General features: G+C 57.5%; 1 protein-coding gene across 1 annotated transcript in view; it reads right to left on the bottom strand.

Annotated features, from left to right (window-relative positions):
• CDH22 (cadherin 22) overlaps window positions 1–19,567 on the bottom strand; it is a 122,583-nt gene extending 103,016 nt beyond the window's left edge. The window contains exon 1 of the mRNA XM_045444393.1: window positions 19,189–19,567. The gene's annotated coding sequence lies outside the window, so the exon portion shown is untranslated. The remainder of the gene's footprint in view (window positions 1–19,188) is intronic.
• Window positions 19,568–23,350: the final 3,783 nt, after the last annotated feature.

The following is a 23,350-nucleotide window of genomic DNA, read 5'->3' as shown; positions in this document are numbered from 1 at the left end:
CCCCAAGGCTCTCTCTCCTCTGCTGTTTCTACCGCATCTCTGTCCATATGGAGGGTCCCAGAGCTTAATCTTTGGGTCACTCTTCCTTTCTGTCAACACTCCCTGGGTGACCGCACGCGAGCCCACGGCTTGAAAGCCCATCAATTTGCTATTGACCTCCACGAGTGAAGGCCGATCTCTCCCTGCCACCCCACCTCCTAAAGTCTCAAATACGCCTGAAACTCAGGATGACCAAAACGGGACTCCTGACTTCTGCCTGCAACATACACACAAGTAATAATCAAATCAAATAAATTCTGGACCGCTCCTTGTCCGGCTTCGCCCATTTCAGGATCTGGCAACTCCATTATTCTAGCTGCTTCCGCCAAAAGCCTCGGAGTCATTCCTGACTTCACGCCATCTCACACCTAGCATCCAATCCATCAGCGAATCCCGCCCGCTCTACCTTAAAATAGATCCAGAATCCGGCCATTCTCGCCACCTTCCTTGTTAGCAGGCTGGTCCCAGCCACCGTCATCTCTCACCTGGGTTATTGCGACAGCCTCCTCACTGGTCTCCCTGCTTCTGCCTTTGCCCCCTGCAGACTGTTCTCAGTGATGGGTGTTATAAATCAGATCAAAACACTCCTCCTCTTAAACCCCTTCGACTTCTCATCTCACTCAGAGTAAAATGGCTCATAAGACCCGACATGATCTGGCCTCTTGTTACCTCTCGCTTCCTCCCACCATCCCTGCCCCCCTAGTCCAGCCGCACCGGCCTTCTGGATGTTCTCTGAATATAACAGGTATATTCCCACCTCAGGGCCTTTGCATAGGCTGGTCCTCCTGCCTGGAACACGCTTGCCCCTGATATCTGCCTGGCTCACTCTCCCCTTGCCTTCGACGTTCGGCTTCCATCATGGCCGAGTCTGTGAGGCTTTCCCTGACGACCTGGGTAGAACAGCTCCTCTGTCCCTCATCCTCCCTCAACCCTTAGCCTGCTTCCCCCCGACCTAGAACTTAGCACTGCTCGGCATTTTACACTTTACTTAGTTCTGATCTGCCTCCTGGCCCTTTAATGTGAGCTCTGGGGGTCGAGGCTTTGCCCTTTGTGCTCAGTGCTGTATCACCGGCCCTTAGAACAGTGCTCGGCACTAGGTAGGTGCTCAGTGGCGATTTCTCGAATGATGCCGGAATCATTGCTTTTAACTAACTGTTTCCTTTTTTCCTACCTCTCTGTCTCCCCCAGCAGATAGTAGGCAGCAGTGGGGTCCGACTCGCCACGGGTTTTCTGGTGTCCAAGGCAGAGGCCGCAGAGAGTGAGTGTCCATTAAAGGTTCGAATAAACAAATGGATAAATAATAGAATTTCCAGATGGGTTGCCTGGGGTGATTTGAGGAGGGCATTTTGAGACAGACTGAGTTGCCTCCTGGAGCCTTTTATTCCTACAGCCTTCCTGCCTCTCCCCCCCCCCCCCCCCCCCCCATGACCTGGCGCTACTTTGGAGGGAAAAGCCTGGAAGCTTGAGCCAGAGACTCTCCAGAGGCCAGAGACAGACCGAGGGACCGGATTAGGAGCCGGTGCCAGCAGGATATGGAAGGTGCAGGTTTCCTGCTGGGGCTAAGCTTTGGGCTGAGAATTCTGTTTGAGGTTAAGGAATCTGAAGTTTTGAAACAGGTCAAGGGTTTAGGATTAGGATTTGAATTGAGGGTTGGGGTTGGGAACAAGGTGACCTTTTGGATCCGAAGTTAAGATCCAGGGTTTCTGGTTAGGGCCGAGAGTTGGGGAGTTGGGCCTGATGCTTGTGACCAGCCGGTGTGGGGAATGGGTCAAAGGATTGGAACTTTGGTCAGAAAATGGGAAAAAGCTGAGGGCAGAGCCAGGGGCCTGAACTGAAGACAGTCATTAGGTTTTAAAAGGTTCTCTGCCAGGGGCGCCTGGGTGGGTCAATCAGTTGAGCAGACTTCAGCTCAGGCCGTGATCTCACGGTTCGTAGGTTCGAGCCACCAGTTGGGCTCTATGCTGGCAGTGTGGAGCCTACTTGGGATTCTCTCTCTCTCTCTCTCTCTCTATCTCCCAAAATAAATAAACTTAAAAAAAAAAAGTTTCTCTGCCAGGACACTGTAAGACAGAAACTCACATTGTTTAAAAAAAAAAAAAATGTTTTAATGTTCCTTTCTTTTTGAGAGAGAGAGACAGAGGTAGAGAGCGGAGGGGTGGGAGCAGAGAGAGAAGGAGACACAGAATCAGAAGGAGGCTCCAGGCTCTGAGCTGTCAGCACAGAGCCCGACACGGGGCTTGAACCCACGAACCGTGAGATTATGACCTGAGCCAAAGTCGGACGCTTAACCGACTGAGCCACCCAGGCGCCCCCAGAAACTCACATTTTATAGCAAAGTTCTAGAACAGTAGTTCCCCGCCAGGGGTGATTTGGGCGCCCAGGGGACAACTGGCAACGTCTGGAGGAGGAAGGGAGCTGTTGGTATCTAGCTGGTAGAGACCAGGGAGGCTGGTAAATGCCCTGCGAGGCACAGAGACGCCCCCTCAACAAAAAAATGATCCGGGGCCCCACCTGCCGATAGTGCTGAAGCAGAGGAGGCCCGTGCTAGAGGGTGCTGGAGAGTTCGTCTGTTCTCTGAAGGGTGGGCCAGGCGCCCATCCAGGTGGGCCAGGGCTGGGGTATGAGCGCTCGGGGCTGCGGGCTGGTGTGATGGGGCCAGCGTTAGGGAGGAAGGAGCAGGTGCACACGTGTCCTCCCCCCCCCCCCCCGTGGAGCTCCCCCTGGCTCTGGGGGTGGAGCTGGGATCCTAGAAGTCACAGACCAGCAGGGTGGGGGCTGCAGAGAGGGAGCCCCACAGCCGGGCAGGGTGGCAAAAGACGTGGGCGGGGTCTGCGGGAGGCTTGGGTCAGGGGGAGGAGGGCCAGGGCAGACAGCTGTGGCACCCGCAGGGACGAGTGTCTGAGACACCTCCCAGAATTGCACCCGTGCCTCCCGGGTTCCAGACGGAACCCGCAGCACAGCAGTGACCACAGACGCGGTGGTGGCAGTGGCTGCCGTGGCAGAGCGCTGCTTCTGAGCCACTCTAAGTGCTTTACATCTGTTAGCTCGTTTTTCATCTGCCACCCCCCCCCCCCCGCCCCCAGCCTGCGGGGCGGCTACTGCTTGTAATCCGCATTCTACACGCGAGAAAGTGAGGCACAGAGAGGTTAAGGTGTCCAAGATCTGGCTGGGAGCGGCAGGCTCCGGGAGTTTGAGCTCAGGGGCTCGAGGCTTGTGTTGGCAGTGGAGGGGCTCGGGGTGGGGGTCCCGGGCTTCCTGGGTTGCCGTCTCCCTCTGCTATCTGCCCGTGTGATCTCCTCCCAGCCTCTCCGCCGGCTCCCGAGACAGGCACTGTCATTGCTGCCCTGTTCCCGCGATGAAGGAACCGAGCCCCGGGGAGGTTAAGTACCTCTCCACACAGCCTGTCCGTCTGCGTCTCTGCGTTAGAGCGCGGGGTGCCTCTCTGCACGGCCCTCGGTGCCCACTCTCGTGGCTCATTTGATCTCCACCCACCAGGCTCCCGCGGCAAGGCTTCTCTGCCTCGTCACTGTTGCCATTTGGGACCGGATAGTTCTCTGTGGTGGGGGCATCCTGGACACGGTAGGAGGTTCAGCAGCCTCCCTGGCCTCTAAAAAGTGAGTCCAGAAACTGCCAAAGAGCCCCCAGTGCCTCCCCCCGCCCCCCCACGCTGCCCCGGGGAGCAGGCAAGGAGGGTCCTCCTACGACGCAGACGAGACACAGACGATCGTGGAAACTAAGACCTGGACAGGGGTCATGTCTTCCCCAAGGTCGCTCAGAGAATCAGGGGCAGGACTGCAAACAGGACTCAGGTCCACTCAGCCGAGAGAAAGGTCTGGCAGCCAAGCCCTCCTGCTGGACTCACGCTCCTCCTGAGCGAATGTTAGTGCCAACGGTGGGACAGGAGGGCATAGGGCAGGCTGTCCTTGCCGGGCCCGCTGCTCTCTAGCTGAGCTGAGGTGCTGCTCCCTCTGCTCCCAGCCTCGGTTCGGTGAAGATCGCTCAGCCTTTGACACCCCATAGACCAGCTTTCAAATCCCAGTTCTGCCATATCCTTGCCGTGGGGCATCCCTGGCCCTCTGTGTCCCCATCTGAAAAACGGGAAGTTTGGACTAGAGCCTTTCAAAGCCTCACCTAGCTCCCATGTTCTGGTTGTCTTTCTTTCTTTCTTTTTAATATATTTTTTTTAATGTTTATTTATTTTGGAGAGAAAATGAGCACAAGTGGGGGAGGGGCAGACAGAGGGGGACAGAGGATCCGAAGCAGGCTCCACGCGGGCAGCAGCGAGCCCAGTGTGGGTCTCGAACTCACACACCATGAGATCATGACCTGAGCCGAAGTCCAACGCTCAACCGACTGGGCCACCCAGGCGCCCCTGATGTTCCGGTTTTCCGACAAAGTTATCTTGTGTCTCAGTCCCGGCTGTGCCCCAACTTGAGGTGGCACTTTGGACAAGTCACTGCCCGTCTTCAGAACCCAGTTTCCTCAAAGGCGGCCAACATTTGAGCCAAAAGAACTTCACTAGCTGTGAAAACGTCCCTGCCTTGGCTTATGCCATCACCGCTGAAATACCATTCACCCCCTTATCTACCTGGAGACCTATTCATCCTTCAAGACTGAGCCCAACTCGTTTGCTCCAGATCTTTCTTATTCCTGCAGGCACAGCTAATCACGCCTCCCTCTGGGCTCCCTCGCCACCTACCGCCCGCGAACCCTCTAGAGCACCTGTGGGTGTTGGGTGTGGGTGCCTTCCCTTCTAGAATGAAAGAGTCCTTGAAGACAGGGGCTGGGGGCCCCTAATCCTTACATCCTCACGGCCCACACAGTGCCTGGTGCAGAGTAGATGCTCAATAAATGCTGAATAAATAAGAATGAATGAATGGCAGCCGTAGATGGTTGCCAAGACCCTTGGCGGATCCAACACTCTAGAATCCAGGGAAGGAAGCCAACCTCTTGCTGTCACCCAGTCTCACGTTCAGAAGACTACCCCCACCCCCACTCCCAGCAAGTGCCTGCCTGCCGCCCCAGCCACCCCCACAGTCTGCGGACCCAGGGAGAGCCTTGGACAGCGACCAGACGCTATTTAAAAAATGCTTTTATCCTCCGTGGAGCTGCCACTACAGGGAGCTGTCTGTGCAGACCTGCATCCCACGTGTGCCTGGCGGCGAGTATTCATAGAAAAAAGGCCTTGCTTCTCCCATTTTCCAGGCCATCCCAGTGTGAGGACTAGGCAGGGACCTGCATTCTTCACACTTAGGCTCTGAATCCCGGCCTCAGACCCAAGCTAGCGGAGGATCTGAATTCCCTCCCTCTCTCGTCTCCTCCAGAAATCTCTCCTCCTCGTCCTCGAAGCCACACGTCCGCAAATTGCCCTCAACCCCCTCTTCCAGGAAGCTCTCCAACTGAAGAAAGCGGGTCTCAGTCCCTGACTGGCGGGGGGGGGGGGGCGGGGGGGCAGGGGTGACAGAGGGAGAGAAGTGGCCTGTGCTCTTTGAGGCCCATCCATTCAACAGGTATTTTCTGACAAGTTACAAGAACACTTGAATTAAGCTGAACTTCTCAGGGCTCAGCTTGTTCACCGGTCACACAGGGGTAGGGGTGGGGTAGGGGTCCTACAAGCTCAAGTCCTTAGAAGGGGACAGCTCTGTGGTTTTATCTGTCAGTCCCTCAAAGCAACATGTCAACTCCAATCTCCCCGGAAAAGCAGAACTTTGTGTCCCAATTCAGCTGCTTCCGTCCGGTGTGGCCCTGGTGAAAGTCCCGACCTCCTCTGTGCTTCTGGAGGCAAAGGGAGTGGGTTTCTGATTTGGGTTCAGCTCTGGGGGCCTGACTTTCTAGGATTCTGCAAGGAAGCCGCCTCTTTGCTCCTCCTATCCAGGGAAGGGGCTGGAGCCTCCCAGGGTGGGTAGGAGGGTGTAGGAGGGAAGGATGTGTCCTAGCCCGGGTGTGAGAGACGAGTTAACAGCTCAATTGTTATTTCAATTACACGGATTATTTGAAAACAATATTATGAGTTTCATCACTGACAACCCCAGGAAATGGCTGCTATGGCAACCGGGGAAAAGAATGGTCCTGACCAGCCAATCAGAAGTTCCAGCCATGCCCCCAGTTTGTACAAACTCTCTCTCTCTCTCTCTCTCTCTCTCTCTCCTCCAGGAGTGCCCCTCCCATCCTCTGCTTGGGGAGGAGTCTTGGGAAAAGGATGGAAAGAGAGCGGCAGGAAGGAGGACCACTCTGTAAACAGGAGAAGGTCAAATGAGGAAACTGAGGCCAGGGAGAAGAGCAACTCCAGGAATTGGCTGTTTCTCCCAAGTTCCTCGAGGGCCAGGACCAGTGTCTGGAGTCCCCAGCCCAGTCCCCGCCCGGAGCCGATGCTCTGAATCAGGGCTAGTTCCGGGTAACAAGGGCTCCTCCCGGTTGAGGAGGGGGCTCCTGGACAGCCCTCCCCTCCTCTCTCAGCCAGACAGCGGGAGGGAATTCTCGCAGACCCCTTGACAAAGCGTCTCTGTCCCCCTTCAGACAGCAGCAGGGCTCACCTTTCACCGACAGGAAGTGTAATCAGGGGCCACCGCTGGGCCAGGGAAAGGGCAGGTGAATTTCGTGGGGCTCGGGGGTACAGCCAAGGGCCCTGGACCCCTTCCCCCTCCGCCCTCTCCAGAGCGTGTCTCTGCGTCTAGTGTCCCTGCGCCCGGCCTTCTCCCAGAGAGGCACTCGAGTGGTCTCCAGAAAAAGCCTTTTTCCTTCGAGAACACCCTGCGCTCTCCTTATTCAGAAAGAGCCCGGTTTGGCAGGCAGCTGGCTGGGCTCTAACTCTGCAAAAACTCAGCTCTGAAAGCCCAGTTCCTGTCTCGCCTGAGCTCCCCCGCTGTCCACTCCTATGTCCCTGCATCCTCATTGGTTCTACCAAACAAACCCTTTTATGGGCCTGACTAGCGGCAGGCACAGTTCCGAGTCCTGCACAAATACTAACTCACCAAAGCTGCACCATAACCCTGTGAAGCAGGTACAGTGGCCACCAGCCCCATTTTACAGATGGGGAAACTGAGGTGGTTAAGTCGTGCAAGGTCAGGCAGCCAGGGAGGGGCAGCAGAGGGACACAGATAGTCCGGCGAAAGAGTCCGCACTCTCGGCCGCTATCCTAATTCCTTCCGACGCAAGATGCCCTCACAGCCAGAAGACTGGTAACATTCGACTTTCATTGCTTCGTCTTCTAGCAGGAACCCCCCAGATCTTGTCCTGAAGTTCATGCACCCTCATTTTGTATCTTCTCGGTAGGGGAATGGAGGGCAGGCAAGTGGGCGGTGGGGGATGTTGGTAAGTGGACGTTCGTGGCGAAACCCCGGCCCTCACGGCGCGAAGCTCTGACCCAGCTGTGAGGGGGTGAGGGGCACCTTCATTACTTTGGTACCTCCTGCGAGCAGCGCGCCGTGTGCCCATTACTTCAGTCATTCCCAGTCCCAACCCCACAAGGGAGATCTCACTCTCCCCATTTTACAGATGGAGAAACCGAGGCTCAGAACATCAAAGAGACTTGCCCGAAGCCACCCAGCTAATATGCGTCCGAGGAGGACTGATGCCCAGATCTGTCTGCCTCTGTCTGCCTTTAGACAAGCTTCCTGTCCTGGAGGGACCGCCAAAGAGTCGGGACAGGTAACAAGGGCTCCCAAAGGGCTGAAAGGCGGCCCAAGTTCAGACCCAAGAGCAGGCAGAGTTCAGGCCACGTGAACAAAGGCCCGCAGGTGGGAACGGACCTCGGAGCCGTGGCTTAGCAGGTGTTGTCGGGGCTCTGCGGGTAACCATGTCAGACGATGGGATGGGGCCTCAAATGCCAAGCAGATGGTTTGGAGCGGATGGGTGAGGCCACAGGGAGCCATTGCTGGCTTAGGAGTCTCTTTGCCTCCCTCCCGAGGCGGCCTCCCTCTCGCGCAGCGGAGCAATTTCCCAGAGCATTTTCTCTAATTTGCGATTGTTTTCCTAACCCAGAAGCAGCGAGAGTCTCCAGATTCTCCCAGCCCACGAGCCAGCGGAGCTGAGCTGCCAAAGCCGCCGGTCTCCACCCCCAGTCCAGCCCACTTGGGGACCTCTGAGCCCCTCCGTCCCCCAACCCCCCCGGGGTACAGAGCTGGCTGTGGGGAGGGGCTGGTGGGCTCACCGGGTGCATGCAGAGCCCCTGGGGATGGCTTCAGAGCAGGTGCCTGAAGGAGAGAGGGCCTGGTTCCTGGAGGTGGATGGCGCAGGGGGCTGGCACAGGGCTCTGCGATGGGGGAGGGGGGGCCCCTGAGGAAACTGGGCTCAGGGAGAAGAGGAGGGTCCAGAAAAGAGACAGAATTCTGTTAGGAACAGGGGCCAGCAGCTACGTGAAGTGGTGCGGTGCCCAGAGAGGGGCTTGGGCTTCGGGGGTGGGGCGGTGCTCAGGGAGAGGACTGGGGGCTTCGGGAGGGGGTGGGGGATCCAGGAGGGGCTAGAGCTCTTGCAAAGGGGAGCATGAGCTCTGCTGGCAATGCTGGGGAGTGGGGGCGGCTCCCTGCCGTGAGAGGAGAGAGCCTCCACAGGGAGATGGGGTTCAGAGAAGAGGGGGGGGGCTCTGGAGGAGAGGATTCTGGACAGGGACTCAGTTGAGGGGCCTGGGACTTGTGAGGAGAATGGGGGGGATCTTCAGGGAACAGACACTTAGAAGAGAAAAACATGGGTTCAGTGAGGGGACCGAGGGCTAAATCGAAGGGACAGAGGCTCCAGGAGGGGTCAGGGCTGTGTAAGAGGATCGGGGCTTCGACGGAAATGTTAGTTTAGGAAGGGTAGGGGGCTGGGAGAGGACCATGGAGGAGCCCTCGAAGGAGGGTTGTTTTGAGAATGGAATGCAGCTATTTCCTCCCAAGCCATCACCTCGGTGCCTTATTTTGTCCTGGCTCAACGCAGCCACAGTTTCCCTCCTTGGCCCACCCAGGTCCCGTCCCCTGAAGACCCCTCATTTTGGTCCTCTGCTTCTCCACGCCCACTGGAACATTCCACCCAGCTGAGCCCTGAGTCCTTCTCCGCTAACTATTCCATAAATGCCCCAGTGGGCACCCATTCCCTTGACTTCACCCATGTGGATTTCGTATCCTGCTGCAGCCCAAACACATTCTCAGTAGGTACTTCAGACACCAGTAATGATCAGTAAGGTCATTCTCCCTCCAAGCTAACCTCAATCCCTTCAACTGCAAATGCGGCCAATTTCCTCTGTTCTGTCCTGGGAATAGAACATGGCTGATCTGCAGGCCACCTTTTATCAGGGCATCTGTCATAGCTTCAGAGATGCAACGTCTCCTCTCAAATTTCTCTCTTCTAGGTAAATGAATCCTGGTCCCTCCATTGGTTTTTCTGATTACTATATTTATGAGTAGGCATCTCCTAATGATTGTGGCAGGGCTTTAGCACAGCCTGGCACACTGAAGGCTCACAAGAAGTGTATCTTGGATGGATGAATGCATTGGCGGATAGATGAATGCATTGGCGGATTGATGGATGAATGACAGCAGGGAGATGGGTAGCGAAGAGATGAAAAGACAGGTGTTGGTAATGGTGGTGGATGACAGGTAGATAGATGGAGGGTGGAGGTGGGTGACCTGTGGGCAGATGAATGTTTAAATGGAGATGGGTGGGCAGGAGGAGGATGGATGGATGGATGGATGGATGGGTGGATGGATGTGTGGATGGATGGATGGACAGTTGAGTGGCTAGATGGATGGATATATGGATGAATTGATGAATGAATGGATGGATGGATGGACAGGTGAGTGGATGGATGGATAAATGGAAGGAAGAATGGCTTAGACAGGATGCTGGACGGATGAATAATCTCAGTTGGCATCTCAACTTTCCCCCAAATCTCCCAAGTATAGAATCCTCAATTTGATTAATGGCACCCCAGTTCTCTCAGATACCCAGGCCTGAGACCTGTCCATATATCACTTCTCCTTCATCTCCCACAACCAAGCAGCTCTGAGACCTGATGATCTTATTTCCTTGATGACTTTTCCTTTTGGCCCCAGTCCTTCATGACCTCACTCAAGCCCCCAGCTCGTCTCCAGGATGACTTCAGCTATCTTTCTCTTTCCTTAAAGCTGACCCTGAAACAATGCCATCGACTTGACATGGCGTTCCTACCTCTTAACTCCAGTCAACAACCTTCCATGGCTCCTACTGCCTGGAGCTCCATGCTTCCTAATCCAGCTGAACCTCCCATTCATAGCCTCTCTCACTCCTCTCCCTTATGGACCCTCTACTATGCAGCCTGGCTGTGGCCCCAACATTCATCAAGCTTCCCCTCCTTTGCTCATGCTGTTCCTAGCACTTGGACTGCCCTCCCGGCCACCTCCACCTGTGGCAATAGCATCCTAGACTTCAACACACAGCTCAAGCGCTGCCTTCCCCATGAAACCTTCCCTAATCCCTTCAACTGGATGTCATCAAATAAGCCACTTCATCAAGACACATTTATTGAGCACCTCCAATGTGCTCAACGGGCTGAAGGGCCCTAATGATGGCAGGGGGAGGATACAGGATGAGAAAGACACAATCTTTGCCCTCAAAGGCAGAGCCTACTTTTGAGCACACGCATGTGCACACAAGCACATACAGAATTCAATGGGGGGAAAATAAAGGCAAAATCACATAACATTAATAGTTAATGCAAATACAGCACTCACTGCGGCCAGGTACTGTTCTTTTTTTTTTTTTTTTTTAATGGAATCTTTTTTGAATGTTTATTTATTTTTGAGAGAGAGAGAGAGAGACAGTGTGAGTGGGGAAGGGGCAGAGGGAGACACAGAACCTGAAGGAGGCTCCAGCCTCGGAGCTGCCTGCACAGAGCCCAACGTGGGGAATCGAACTCACAAACCGTGAAATCATGACCTGAGCTGATGTCGGACAATTCACCAACTGCGCCACCCCGGTGCTCCAGGCCAGGTGCTGTTCTAAGGGCTTTCCCTCCAGTAACTCATTCAGTCCTCTCAATGAACCTGCAAGGTAGGTACAGATGAGGAAACTGAGGCCGAAGGTGGGGCAATTTCTCGAAGGTCAGCCAGCTAGTGAGAAGCAGAGCAGGGATGGAACCTCGCAGTCCTGCTCCTGGATCTGTGTCCTCAACAGCGCACAGCAGTGTGGAGGAAACAGGGCCGTGGCCGGAGCGAGAAATCCGTGACAGGGGGCACTCTGACCTCCCAGGCCTCCTGCCCTGCTGGAAGCCCCTCCTTTGCTGACCTAGTCCTCGGCCCTGTCAGCCCAGGCGAGAGGCTCCCTTGGGAAGTGAAAACGGATGCAACGAAGGACCAAGGACCCAATCTGCCACTGTGACACTGTAGGACCCTGGGCAAGTCCCCTTTTCCCCTGGGCCTCAGTTCTCCGTCTATTGGATGGGGTTGGGCCCATCCACCCCTAAAGGCCCTTTCAGCTCTAAAACGTGTAATCCTAAACACGGCTGCTTGGCTGATAGAAGACAGAAGCCCCGGGAGCCTCTTGGCTTCAGGGCCTGGCTGCATCTCCTAGGAGATCCCCGTTGACCCTGAATACATCGCCGCAGCCCCGGTTCCTCAGGCCTCATGGGAGGCTGCAGTCCTATGTGTGGTCACCTGAATCTGTCCGGCTCGTCACTGCCCATCATCCTGTCTGCCCACTGACCTGGATCTATCTGCCTTGGCTACCCATCCATCAGCCTGCCTGGGCCCATCCACCTTGTGTTCCCCGCCTGCCTGGTGTCTGTCACTCTGTCCATCACACACACACACAGTCCACCTCCCCGCCCGCCGGTCCCCTACTCTGCAAGCAGTGCAGTGACAATGAGAGATAGGGTGGGGCTTCTCCTTTTTCGCTCACAGAGAAGTCCGGTCTTAACATCAGAACCCACTTTCCAGGAGCCAAAGCAGTTCTCTCTGCCATCCAGCATCCTCTCCTTTCCCCGGGGACCCCCAACCCCCTCCTTGCTGGGCCCAAGGGCTTCTACTTGAAGAAACGGGTCAGGGTCACATGGCTTCTGCCAAAAATGTCCAAGTGGTCCCCAAGGAAATCACAGGACAAGAACGTGAAGATGTGTGTACAAGGATGTTCATCGCGGAATTGTTTGTAATCGCAAAGTGTTGGAAACAACCCAAATGTCCAACAGTGGGGGCTGGTTAAATGAATTATGGGCCAGCCACACAATGGAGAACCATGCAGCTCTTAAAAAATGATGATGTAGATGTATATTTATCGAAATGGCAAGACGTTCACCATATATTATAGAGTGAAAAAAGCAGGTTACAAAGGCATATGTATAAAGCAAGATGCCATTTTTATTTTTTAAAAATCTATATATGTCAAGAAGGATATGCACTGAAATGTTAGCCAAGTGGTGGTGGGATTATGGCTAATTAAAAATGCTTGCATATATAAAAAGACACACACACACACACACACACACACACACACACACACATGCATATGTAGTCACTCTGTATTGAAAACCACCAGCCCCACATTTGTCTATATCACCTTTGTCATAGCCTTTGTCGGTATCACCTCTTACGCTCTTTCCTACAGTCTTGTCGGGTAGGTTTATTAAAACCATTTTCCAGAGGAAGAAACGGAGGCTCACTCAGCGAGTAAATGGCAGAGTCAGGCCATCAACTTGGCTTTCTCTGACTCCAGAGCCCATGCTCTACCAACTCAGCAGGTAGTTCTGTTTTCTCATTTTGTTTACCTGTAACTCGCCTGTTTAAACAAAGATAACATCTATTTACTTGGGTGGTAAAGAAATGGCAGAAGTTAACAAGACAAGGAAAAGACTACATACAGCGGGATGTCCTCAACCTCTGGGGTGTCTGGCAGCTTTTCGGCCCGGGCTTTCTCCCTCGACCCTCGACCTGTTCCTCCCTCCTCCACCAGTGCCTGTATATGAGGCAGGTGCAGCCTGCTGGGGAGGGAGCGGGCAGCCGTGGGTAGGACTGGGCTTAGGTATTGCAATGCTGTGTGGCCTGAGGCCCCCTCCCCGAGGCCACATTGAACTCCGTGAGGGCAGGGAGGGCTTGTCTTGCACCATATGCTGCGCTCGATGCCAGGGAGACCAAAATGGAAAAGCCCAATGCCCCCTTTCAGGATCTTTTCATCCAGGGCCAGGTTTCTCAACCTCCGCTCTATCAGCATTTTGGGGCTGCATAATTCTTTGTTTGGGGGGGGGCGCTGTCCTGTGCATTGTAGGATGTTTAGCAGCACCCCTGGCCTGTACCCACTGGATGCCAGTGGTAGTTTCCTATCCAGCGGTGACAAACAGAAATATCTCTAGACATTGCCAAACATCCCCAAAAGGCAAAATTACCCCTGGTTGAGAACCACAGATCTAGCGGATAATACAAAGAAGGCAATAAAAGAAAATCTGAACTGGTTGCTATTGGGCTCAGTATGAGTGGGAGTCTCTTGTGCCCGGATGGGTCAGAGGAGGCTTCCTGCGATGCCCCTGCACCTTGAGATGCGAGGGTCCCTTCTTTTCATTCTACAGACTTATCCTGGGTGATCTCATCCATTCTGTGGGTCCAAAGATCTACTTCTGGCCTAGACCTACTTCTGGATGGGCTCAATCTTTTCTGCACAAGTGCCTACTGAGTGTCCCCACTGAACATCCCACCAGCATGGCCTCCACCTCTCCTTGAGAGCCCCTTCTCCCAGGACCCCACACAGCCTCCCCAATCAGAAACAGGGGCTCCCCTGCTCCCCCACATCCTGGAAGCTTCCCAGCCCTGTCCAATTCTACCCTGCCGGCCCCCAGCCTCCAGCAGTGCTGGACCCCGTCTTCCCCACAAACTGTTCTCCACCCAGCAGCAGGGTCAGCCTTCCGAAGGCACACCCCCCACCATGCCACTCCCCTGCTGAAAACCCATCAGCGCCCCCATGGCTCCCAGGTGAAGTCCAGTCTCTCCTTGTGGCTTCTGAAACCCACAGGACCTGACTACTGTCCGTCTGGCTGGCCTCGTTTCCTGTAGCTCCCACGCCCGCACCCCAAATTCTATATGTTCCTCTTCAGGCAACTAAACTTGCCATTCTCCCCCAATCCCCCCTCACCTCCGGGCCTTGGTACCCCTCGCCTCTTGGCCTGGAGCTTGCTTTGCCTGCCCCCATCCTCTGTCCCCTCCTTCATCCCCTCGATAGTTGCTAACCAACCTGCAGGTCTCTGCTTAACCACTTCCTCCTGGCAGCATCGGCCGCCCCGCCCCCGGCACACAATTGGCTCTTATCCTGGCTTGTGAGAATTGCTTAATCGTCAGTCTCCTTTCTGGGACCACCAGACCCCCATTAGCTGGGATCCTGTCTATTTGCTCACGGGCGTGCCTCGAGCGTGTAGTACAATGCTTAGCACACAATAAACACCTAATATGTATGTGTAAATATATACTTTTAACTGGATAATGCATGGATGGACAGTCAGACGGCAAGACGGGTAGGAGGACGAAGAGGTCCTGTTTGAGTTGGGTTTTCAGCGCTTTGAAAGATCTTCACGGGGAAGGGCGCTCAGGTAGAAGGACAGGTGTGCCTGAATGCGGGAGTGTCGGGTTGGAGGCACAGTAGGAGATAAAGGAGGGTGCAGACAGATTACAAGGACCTTGAATGTCACGGTGCAGAGTCTGGACTTAATTCAGTAGGCGATGGGGAGCCATGGAAGGGTTTTAATCAAACAAGTGACACGAACCCACCTGCGTTAGAGAAGGATCGCTCTGGCTGCAGCCGGAATTGCAGATCAGAGGCTGGGAGGCCAGGGAGGAGGCTGCCACGAGAGTTCAGGCAGAGCCAGTGAGGTCTGGGTCAGAGCAGGGATCGCGGGATGCACGGAGGGGGAGAAAGGGCAGAGACCAGAGTGCAGTGAAGCTATGGGCACGTAGCGCATGTTCTGATGCCCCGGCCGCACGCAGGGACCGGGCAGTCCCTTAAAGGATCCTGAGGTCAGAGGCAGATCCTGGCGATTCTGACAGAATTCCACTCTCCTCCAGGGGTGACCACGCCTGCAGGGGCGCAGGCAGGCAAAGTTACGCGCCGAGGAACAACCGTTCGGCCCCGAGGGGACCAAGACCACAAGTGGGGGGACCTAGTAACAATACTGCCTCGTTTATGGAGGATCCGGTGTGCCAGGCACTGCCCGAGGTCCGTACACACGCGTATTTCCTCTTCGTAACAACCCACGAGGCAGGCATGACTGTTTTTCTCCATCTCACAGGGAAGGAAACAGGCTCCGAGAGGCAAAGTAATTTGCCCAAAGTCTCACAGCCAGAAAGTCCCAAATCCAGGCTGGTCTGCCTCCCGTGGCCATGCTCTTAACCCGTTACTTTATCTTGCACAATGGAGGGAGCTGGTAGCCAGTGGATGACTGGAGGCTGGTGGGTCTGATGAGGAAGCAAGAAGTTCCCAGCCTACTTGCAACGTGATAGCACGAAGCGACCTGCTGATGAGGCATGTGTTCAGACCCGGACTCACATATTCAGAAAGGTGTGTCCCCATTGTGAGAGGACTGGGCTAAGGAGCGAGCTGCGCTTAACCTCCCGTTGGGCCGCCTTAGTGAGAATTAAAGAAAGGCATCTTCCTCTGGGGGGCATGTAGCCTTCCAGGCCCATGGCTGGTTAGGATAGGAAGGCTTTCTTGCAAATTAGGGAAAGATGTCCCTTTCTCCAGGAGGACATAGTCTGCCTTTAAGGCACCTGATTTGTTGAGTGGAGCTTACAATGGATTTCTACCCCTATTCTCCTCCTGCATTGAGTGCCCTGGGACAGTCAACAACCTGCCCAACCGTACACGACAGCTACGCCTCCAACCACTCTGTCCTGTATCCGTGTTCCAGCAGCCACTCTGCATCATCCTCAATGAGAAAACACTCCCTCCGGCAGATACATAGAGCTTGTCAGTCCTTGCCTCCTCCATGGGAGAAAAGACAAAGTCTGATTATACCCACTGCCCTGATGAAAAAGTTGAGGTCAGAGACTGTCCTGATGGTGAAAAAAACCAACCAACCAACCAACCAACCAACCCACAACACAAGGCTTTCTTTACAGAGGCTTGTATCAAAACACAAGATTCCAGGAAGCAAAGCCTCTGCTCAAGAGCTCCACCTTAAGGGCACTCTGAGGTGTCCAGGGAGGTAGAGGATATGCCCACCCTCACTGGGAACATGAGGCTTCTCTTCCTGAGCCTGGCCTGAGGCCTGGGTCTTCTCGCAGCCTGGCAGGAGTACATTCTGTCTTGTCCCTGATCCCTAGCGCCCTCTTTGGGTCAACTCTGGGGCAGGATGGGGAAGCCCCCAGTCCAAGCCACCTCCTTAGGGTCTCCTCTTTCCCAAGAACCACCTGCCTCTATCCTCAGCTCCCACCCCTTCCCAGGCCCCGCTGAGAGCTGGCTGCGGCCCGAGTTATATAAACAGAAATCATTCTCTCTCTCTCTCTTTGAATACCTGAGGCTGCATTTCCGAATGGAGCTTCCTAATGGAAGAAAAAAGAGGGGAAAAAAAAAGAACAGAGAGAGGGCAGGAAATTTAATTGGCTGACTCCTATCACCCATGTGGTAGTTTGGTTGCTCCAAACTTTGCTAACCGGGTGAGACAGGCCCTCCTGGGGTCTCTGCCCACCCCCACTTCCCCAGAGCTTTGCCATTCAGTGCTTCTGCAGAGGCCTCTGGAAAAGCAGAGAAATGACAAGGGGATCGGAAGTCCTGCCTCTAGGCACATTATTCCAGACCACCAGAACCCACCTGAAATCACACACTTTCTATCCAAGGGCTGTGACTTGCCTGGGGCCACAGGGCTCCTTTAGGGAGGGAGCTATGCCCTCCTCCCGTGTCTGCTGTTAGGCTTCTCCCCCAAAGGCATTTATTTCAACAGCTTTCCCTGGGCACTGGGGGTCTAACTTTAACATCTCCTACATTTAAGCGGGTATCTTCTTGTTCTGCTTGCAATTCAAAGGCAAGAAACTGCTCCATTCACCGCCCCCCTTCCAAAGACCTGCCCTAAATATAAGATAAGCTGGTGAGGCCTGGAAGTCAGGATTCCTGGGTCCCCATTCTGGCTCTGGATGCAGCTTGCTGTATGACCCAGGCCTCTGTCTGCAACACTTTGAAATGGGAAAGAGGGGGGCCCAGGTGGCTGCTAAAGTGCTCACAGTCAGGAATAGAGGAAGGTGGGGGGTTTCTCGTCTCCAGGAGTCAGCTGAGAGGGCCCCCGAGGAGGGGCAGCTGCCCCTTGGCTGAGAGAGACCTGGCTGGCTTTGCAAAGTACCTTCCCCAGAGGCACTGGCAGGGATGGTCTCAGAAGGGCATACAGACATGCTCAGGAAGCAGCGTTTAAATGTTGACAATGGCCTTCCCTTACAGAAGGAATGGAAGAGGGGCATCCCAGACACCGGGGAAGGGAGAAGGGTAGGGGTGGAGCGGAGAGGTAGATGGGGCAGGCGGGGGGGGGGGGTACCTAAGAGGTGACCACCACAGAGAAAAACTGGGGCATGCAGGTTGGAAGATGGGCCGAAGAGATGGTCACAGATGAGCAAAGACCAAGGATGACATTATAGGTGTAGAGGCCAAGTTCCAAAAAGGGCTATAGAATAGGGGTAATTAGGGGGACAGAGTGGGCACTGATGGACAAGTATAGGGGGTACTAATGAGGAACAGAGGGGCACGACGGTTAGGGAGGAGTCTATGGGTTCCAAGGCCATGGCCGTGCTGATATCAGGCAGTGGCACTGAACATAGAGGGAGAGGATGAGCTCCAGAGCCCCGCAGGAAGGGCCAACAGAGGGCTGGCAGCAGGCAAAGTCCTTAAATGAGCCTCTGCCTGTGCTGTGCACCTTGGCCGGCCCCAGGGACCCAGAGAGAGCTGGCATCAGACCCAAGGAAAACGGAATTGGCATGCGCAACCTCTGGCCAGGCCTGGAGGGGTGGGAGGGAAGACTGCGAAGGAAGAACCCTCCCCAGAAGCACGAGCGTTGGAAGCCTTGGCAGGCTTCAAACTGCGGCTTCTCTGCCCGCCACCAGGGGGTGCCCCTGCAGCTCGGGGAGACCTCGGGGGACACCGGGTTAGCTCCTCCCGCCGCAGCCGGGCATGGAGGTCTCCAGCCGCGCCCCGGCTGGGGCAGGGGCCCGAGAGTGCCAGAGAAGAGGAAGAGGGGAGGTCAAGTCTCGAGGCACTAGCGAGACGGGTCCGGGCCGTGCCCACCGCGGGCCGCCGGGCACCCAGCGCACCCACACAATACACAACTCCCCCTGCAGCGCCCCGGCCCCCGAGGGTCAGTCCCAGTGGCGCTCCCTTTGGACGTGAGGCCGTCGGGCCCTATCTTTCTCCCACGGAGGGGGCAGTGTTCCCAGAGCCGGGTCCTAGGGAAGAGGGCAGCGCTGTCCCTCGCTCACGGCGGGTCCGCGGGCCGGTCCGACGGCCCGAGGGCAGCGGGGTCGCGCTGCTGCGGCCCGCGGGGGTCCCCTTGGGCCGGCTGCCCCCTCCCCACGAGGTGGCCGCAGCCGTGCGTGTCGCCGCGCCTCGAGTCCGCCTCTGGGCGCCCCCGGACGCGGCACGACCTCGCGCGCGCACACACACGCACACACACACACACACACACACACACACACACACACACACCGCGCGCTCACGCTCGTGCCGTGCGGTATTTCCCGGCCTCGAACCCCGCCTCTGGGAGGGGCCCGGCAGCCGAGCCCCCGCGGCAGGGGGTGGGGGCGCGGGGAACGCCTGGGTCCCGCCCCCACCCCACCCCGGGTAGAGACCCCGCGCCCCCTCCGCAGCCCCTCTCGGCGCGTCCGCTCGGCCCCCGGCGCTGCCAGCCCGAGGCCCGCGGGGGTCCCCGCGGCTCCCGGCGCGCGGCGGGAGGGGCGCGGGGCGGAGTGGGGGGAGACGGGGGGCCGCGGGCTCCGGGCCGAGAGGCGGCTCGGCTCCGCGCCGGGGAAAGTTTGGACGTGGGAAACTCCCTCCCGCCCGCCCCGCCGAGAGGAGGGGGCGCGCGGGGGCCGGGCGCGGGCACCCGGGCTCCCCCTGCGGCGGGAGGCTCGCCCCCCGCGCCGCCCGCCCGGCCGCTCTCCCGCCGGCCGGGGGGTGCTCCCTCCCGGCCGGGCAGCCTCCCCTCGGCGGCGATCCGGCCGCCCCTCCCGCGGCACCCCGCGCCCTTACCTCGGGGAGCGGCCCGGGGCTGCCCCCGGTCCTGCCGCCTCGGGACGCTGCGTGGGGCGGGCGAGCCGGCGCGGGCGGGCGAGTCCGGAGCCCGGCGGCCGCCCGGAGGAGCCGGAGGGAGAGCGGGCGCGAGAGGGGGAGCCGCGGCGGCGTGTGCGCGCGCGTGTGTGTGTGTGTGTGTGTGTGTGTGAGCGAGAGAGCGAGGGAGCGAGGGAGTGAGCGAGCGGGAGCGAGGGAGTGTGCGTGTCTGACTAGGGGGGAAGTGTGCAAGGGACGGATCCCTTCCTTCCTCCCGCAGCCTCTGGTGGAGACTCGGAGAATGCAGCGCCCGCCGGGCAGGAGCGCCGCGCCGCAGGCGGCCGCCGGGCCCGGACCCCGCAGCCCGGGAGCCCCGGCCCCCGCCCCCAACCCCCCACCTGCCCCCCCCCCCCCGCCCCTGTCGCGCCCCTCCCCCGCCGGGAGGGGCCGGCCTCTCCAGCGCCGGGGCGGCCCAGACCCAGGAAACCCCCGGGGGGCGGCGCCCCTCCTTCCTTCAGCGCCAGATCCGCGCGAAGGGAGCGCCCCCAGGAGGGGGACCGTCTCCCTCCCCGCCTGACGGCTCCAGGGAGGCCCCGGTTTGAGACCCGACCCTTCGCCACCACCTGACTTTCCTGCGTCTAGGGTTCCCCACTTCCCTCCCACTCCTCTGGGAGCCCGGCTTCAGAGGAGAGGGGGCGCAGGCGAGTGTGGGGCCTGGAGGCTTCTCCAGGGGCCGCCCCGGGCTGGCCGCCCAGAAGGGCCCCTGCACCGAGCTGCCGGTTTCAGATGCAACCACGGCGCTTTGAGGTGGACAGAGGCCGGGGTCCAGTCCCCGGGGAGGTGCTAGGTCACCGGGAGGTGCACTGAGGCTTTTCGTCTTGGGGTGGGTGGGGGCATGCCGGACATCCGTGCAACCAACAAAGTAAGCAGGCAAGACGGCCCGGTCCTAAGTTTGGCGCCCCCTTGGCCCCCAGAGTCCCCGCATCACCACCCCCACCTTCCCGGCTGCCCAGGAACACCAAGCAGGCCGGATTTTCCATTCTCCTGAAACTCAGTCCTCCGCGGCCTGAGGCCCTTCCTGCCCCGCCCAGCTTCTTTCTCCCGGCTGCAAGGGCTCCCCCTTCGGTCCCATCTCTCTAAGGTGCAGCCTCGTTGAAGAGACCCCCACCCCCACCCCACCCCACCCCTTAGTTCTCAGTTTGAACTTGTTTCAGTAGGAGGTAGGCTAGGACCAGGGACTTCCGCAGACCCACCTTGTGTCTTGGGTTGGGGGACCCCTAAGGGCCGGTGGATAGGTGGGTGAAGGGTAAGGGGGGGTGGGGGGGGGACATGACCACCATCTACCTCTGTCCTGCCACGTGGTCACTGACCAGACACATAAGATGTCTCATCAGCTGCTGAAGTTCCAGGCAAAGAGGAAGCAGGACGGGCCAGCCCCCCACCCCCACCCCCGTGGGTCCCAGCACCCCAGGCTCCACCTCACTCCCATGGTCCTCCCATCCCCACTCTCTTCCCTCATTTTCATCTCCCTCTCCTCGCCTCTTCCCTGGTGACTGGAATCTCCTCTCCCTCTGGCTACCCCTCCCTCTAAACTCCAGCACACTTTTATTTATTTTGAGATTTATTCTCCTTCGTGCCAGCCTGTTCCCTCCCCTAAGTCCTTCTCTCCGTTTATTCCCCTTCATTGATCTCTCCCAGCCCTGCTTTGTTTGGCCCTCCTTCTCTCCGTCTCTCTCCCCTCTATTCTTAGCCTCCACTCTTTCATGCTTTCAGAGACGGGAGGCCGGCCCCTCCCAGATGCATTTCCTCACTTTCCGTTCTCTTTCCCCTCCAACTCGGTTTTACCATTTGCTTCAGCTGTCCTTTCTCCCTCCCTCCCCCTCTGGCCCCTGCCTGGGGTGTGTGTGTGCTCGTCCAGGGTGTCAGACCTACTGAATCATCAGCAAGTTGTTCTGGGCTGGGACACTGTTGCTTTCACATCTGCATACACACAGTAGGTGCTCAATAAATACTCACACACCTTTCCTTTGATCTCTCTCTCTTGTCTTCTCCCCAACTCGTGATTAGATCTCTTGCCGCTTTTCCTCTCTCGGAGGCTCCTTCTTCTCAGACTCACTTCCACCGCCAACCTGAGTGCCCACACCACACCGTGCCGGGCACCATGTGAGGCCCTGGGCACACATTGGGGTCAGCGTCAGCGATTACTGAACCCTTGCTGTGGGCCATGATTTTGCCGTTAGGTCCTCACAGCGGATTCCAGTACGAGCCCTCCTTTACGAGTGAGGAAACTGAGGGAAATTAAGGCACGGAGAAGCTCGAAAAGTTGCCCAAGGTCACACAAGTAGTTTGTGGCCGAGGCCGGGTTCAAACTGAGGCAGGTTGGGGCCCGAGGCCTGCAATGAACTGGCACTATTAACGTTTGGGGTCAGGAAAATTCTTCGTGGTGGGGGCTGTCCTGGGCATGGTCCGGAGTTTCGTGGTGTCTCTGGGCTCTACCCACTAGACGCCAGTGGTGTGCCCCTCCCCCTCGTGACAACCCAAACTGTGTCCGGGACATTGTCAAATGTGCCCTGGGGGCAAAATCCCTCCTCGTTGAGGGCCACTGCTCTAGTCTGATCACCTTAATAGCGGGGCCAGCTCCAGGGCACTTGGAGAATCAGAACAGGTGCGTGGGGGGGGGGGGGAGGGGGGCGGTTGGATGCAGGGGCGGGGGCAGGCCGCTGTCAGCCTTGTCTACACTTGCTCAGGGGCCTCACTTCTCTGTCCTCACCTCAGCCTGCGTCTGTCTCCTTGTTCATCTATGTCTGTCTGCTGTCTTCTTACGTGCTGACCACCGTCTCCCCCCTTCTCAGCACCCTCCACCTCGGTCTCTGTCCCCTTCCTCCAACAGCCTTCTTTTCTGGGTCTTTCTGACTCTTTCTGTCTCCTTATTGGTCTTTTTCTACCTGTCCCTCTATTCTCTCTGGCTGTTTTTCCTTTCTCTCTCTCTCTCTCTCTCTTTCTCTCTCTCCCCCCTGCCCCCCCCCCCCGGCCTTGGCTCTCTGTGTGTCTTTCCCCATCCCTTTCCTTCGCTTTCTGATCACCTGGGCCCCTCAGCCTCTGTCTCCCCTTTGCTGGGCCTGCTGTGGCTCTCTCCCTCCCCATCCTCCCTCTCCCAGCCCTCTGCTCTCTCATTCAGCCCCTTCTCTTTCCTTCCTTCTCTCCCTCACTCCTAACCCCCCCCTTTCCTTCTTCCTTCCCTCCCTTCTTCCCTTCCCATCTCCCTTCTTCCTTCGTCCCCCGCCCTCCCTCCCTCCCCCTCCTCCCCCTCCCTCCTCCTCCCCCTCCCCTTTGTCTGTGGGAGCTGGAAGTTAAAAGCTTTTCCGAACTTGCTCTCCAGTCGCTGTTCCCGGCGCCTTTCATCTCGCCAGCACATTTGTAAAACTGCGCAGACTGAAGGGCCGTGACATGAACAACCAAAGAAATGTCAGCGCGGGGACTGGGACCGCCTGCCCGCCGGGGACGGTGTGGGGGGAGGGGGGGCGTGCAGTCAGGGCGCACCCCAGCTCTGCCCGGGAAGGGACGGGGACAGGGATGGGATTGGAGGGCCCCCTGCCCCCCCTTCGAGGCCCCCCCCCTGCATTCCGCGCCTCTGCGGGAGCCCGGCTTCCAGGCGGAAGGGGGCGGCACACCCTGTGGAGGAGGGGGGAGCCCTGCGGGGCAACCACAAGCGCCCCGTCGCCACCGCCACCGCCGCGCTTAGACACCTCGCCGTGTTCACCGCGCAGCCAGGTTGTCTGGGTTCAAATCCCGTCACCCCACTCACCAGCGGGGTCGCCCTGGGCAAGTGAGTTCGCCTCTCCACGGCTCAGCATCCTCCTCGCCGCCCCGGCAAAGGGCCGGGTGAAGCCTGCACGAGCAGATCCGTGTCAGACACTTAGAGCAAGTGTTTGCTGTAATTAATAACAGCTAGCGGGATTATTAGCGCCCTGCTCCAGATGGGGAGACCCAGGGTTAGAGGGGGAAGTGACTAGCCAGAGGACTCAGAACAAGCGTGGGGCCCTCTCCCCCTTTCTCCTCAAGGGAGTGGGCCCCCGAGGCTGGAACACAGCTCGCGGAGTTAAGGACTCAGTCTGTTTTGTTGACTGCTGTATCCACAGGATAC

This window comes from Leopardus geoffroyi, chromosome A3 (genome assembly GCF_018350155.1).
Source record: "Leopardus geoffroyi isolate Oge1 chromosome A3, O.geoffroyi_Oge1_pat1.0, whole genome shotgun sequence".
In the NCBI taxonomy this organism is placed as follows: domain Eukaryota; kingdom Metazoa; phylum Chordata; class Mammalia; order Carnivora; family Felidae; genus Leopardus; species Leopardus geoffroyi.
The sequence above is the reverse complement of the archived record's forward strand: the minus strand, read 5'-3'. Positions and strand labels throughout refer to the sequence as shown.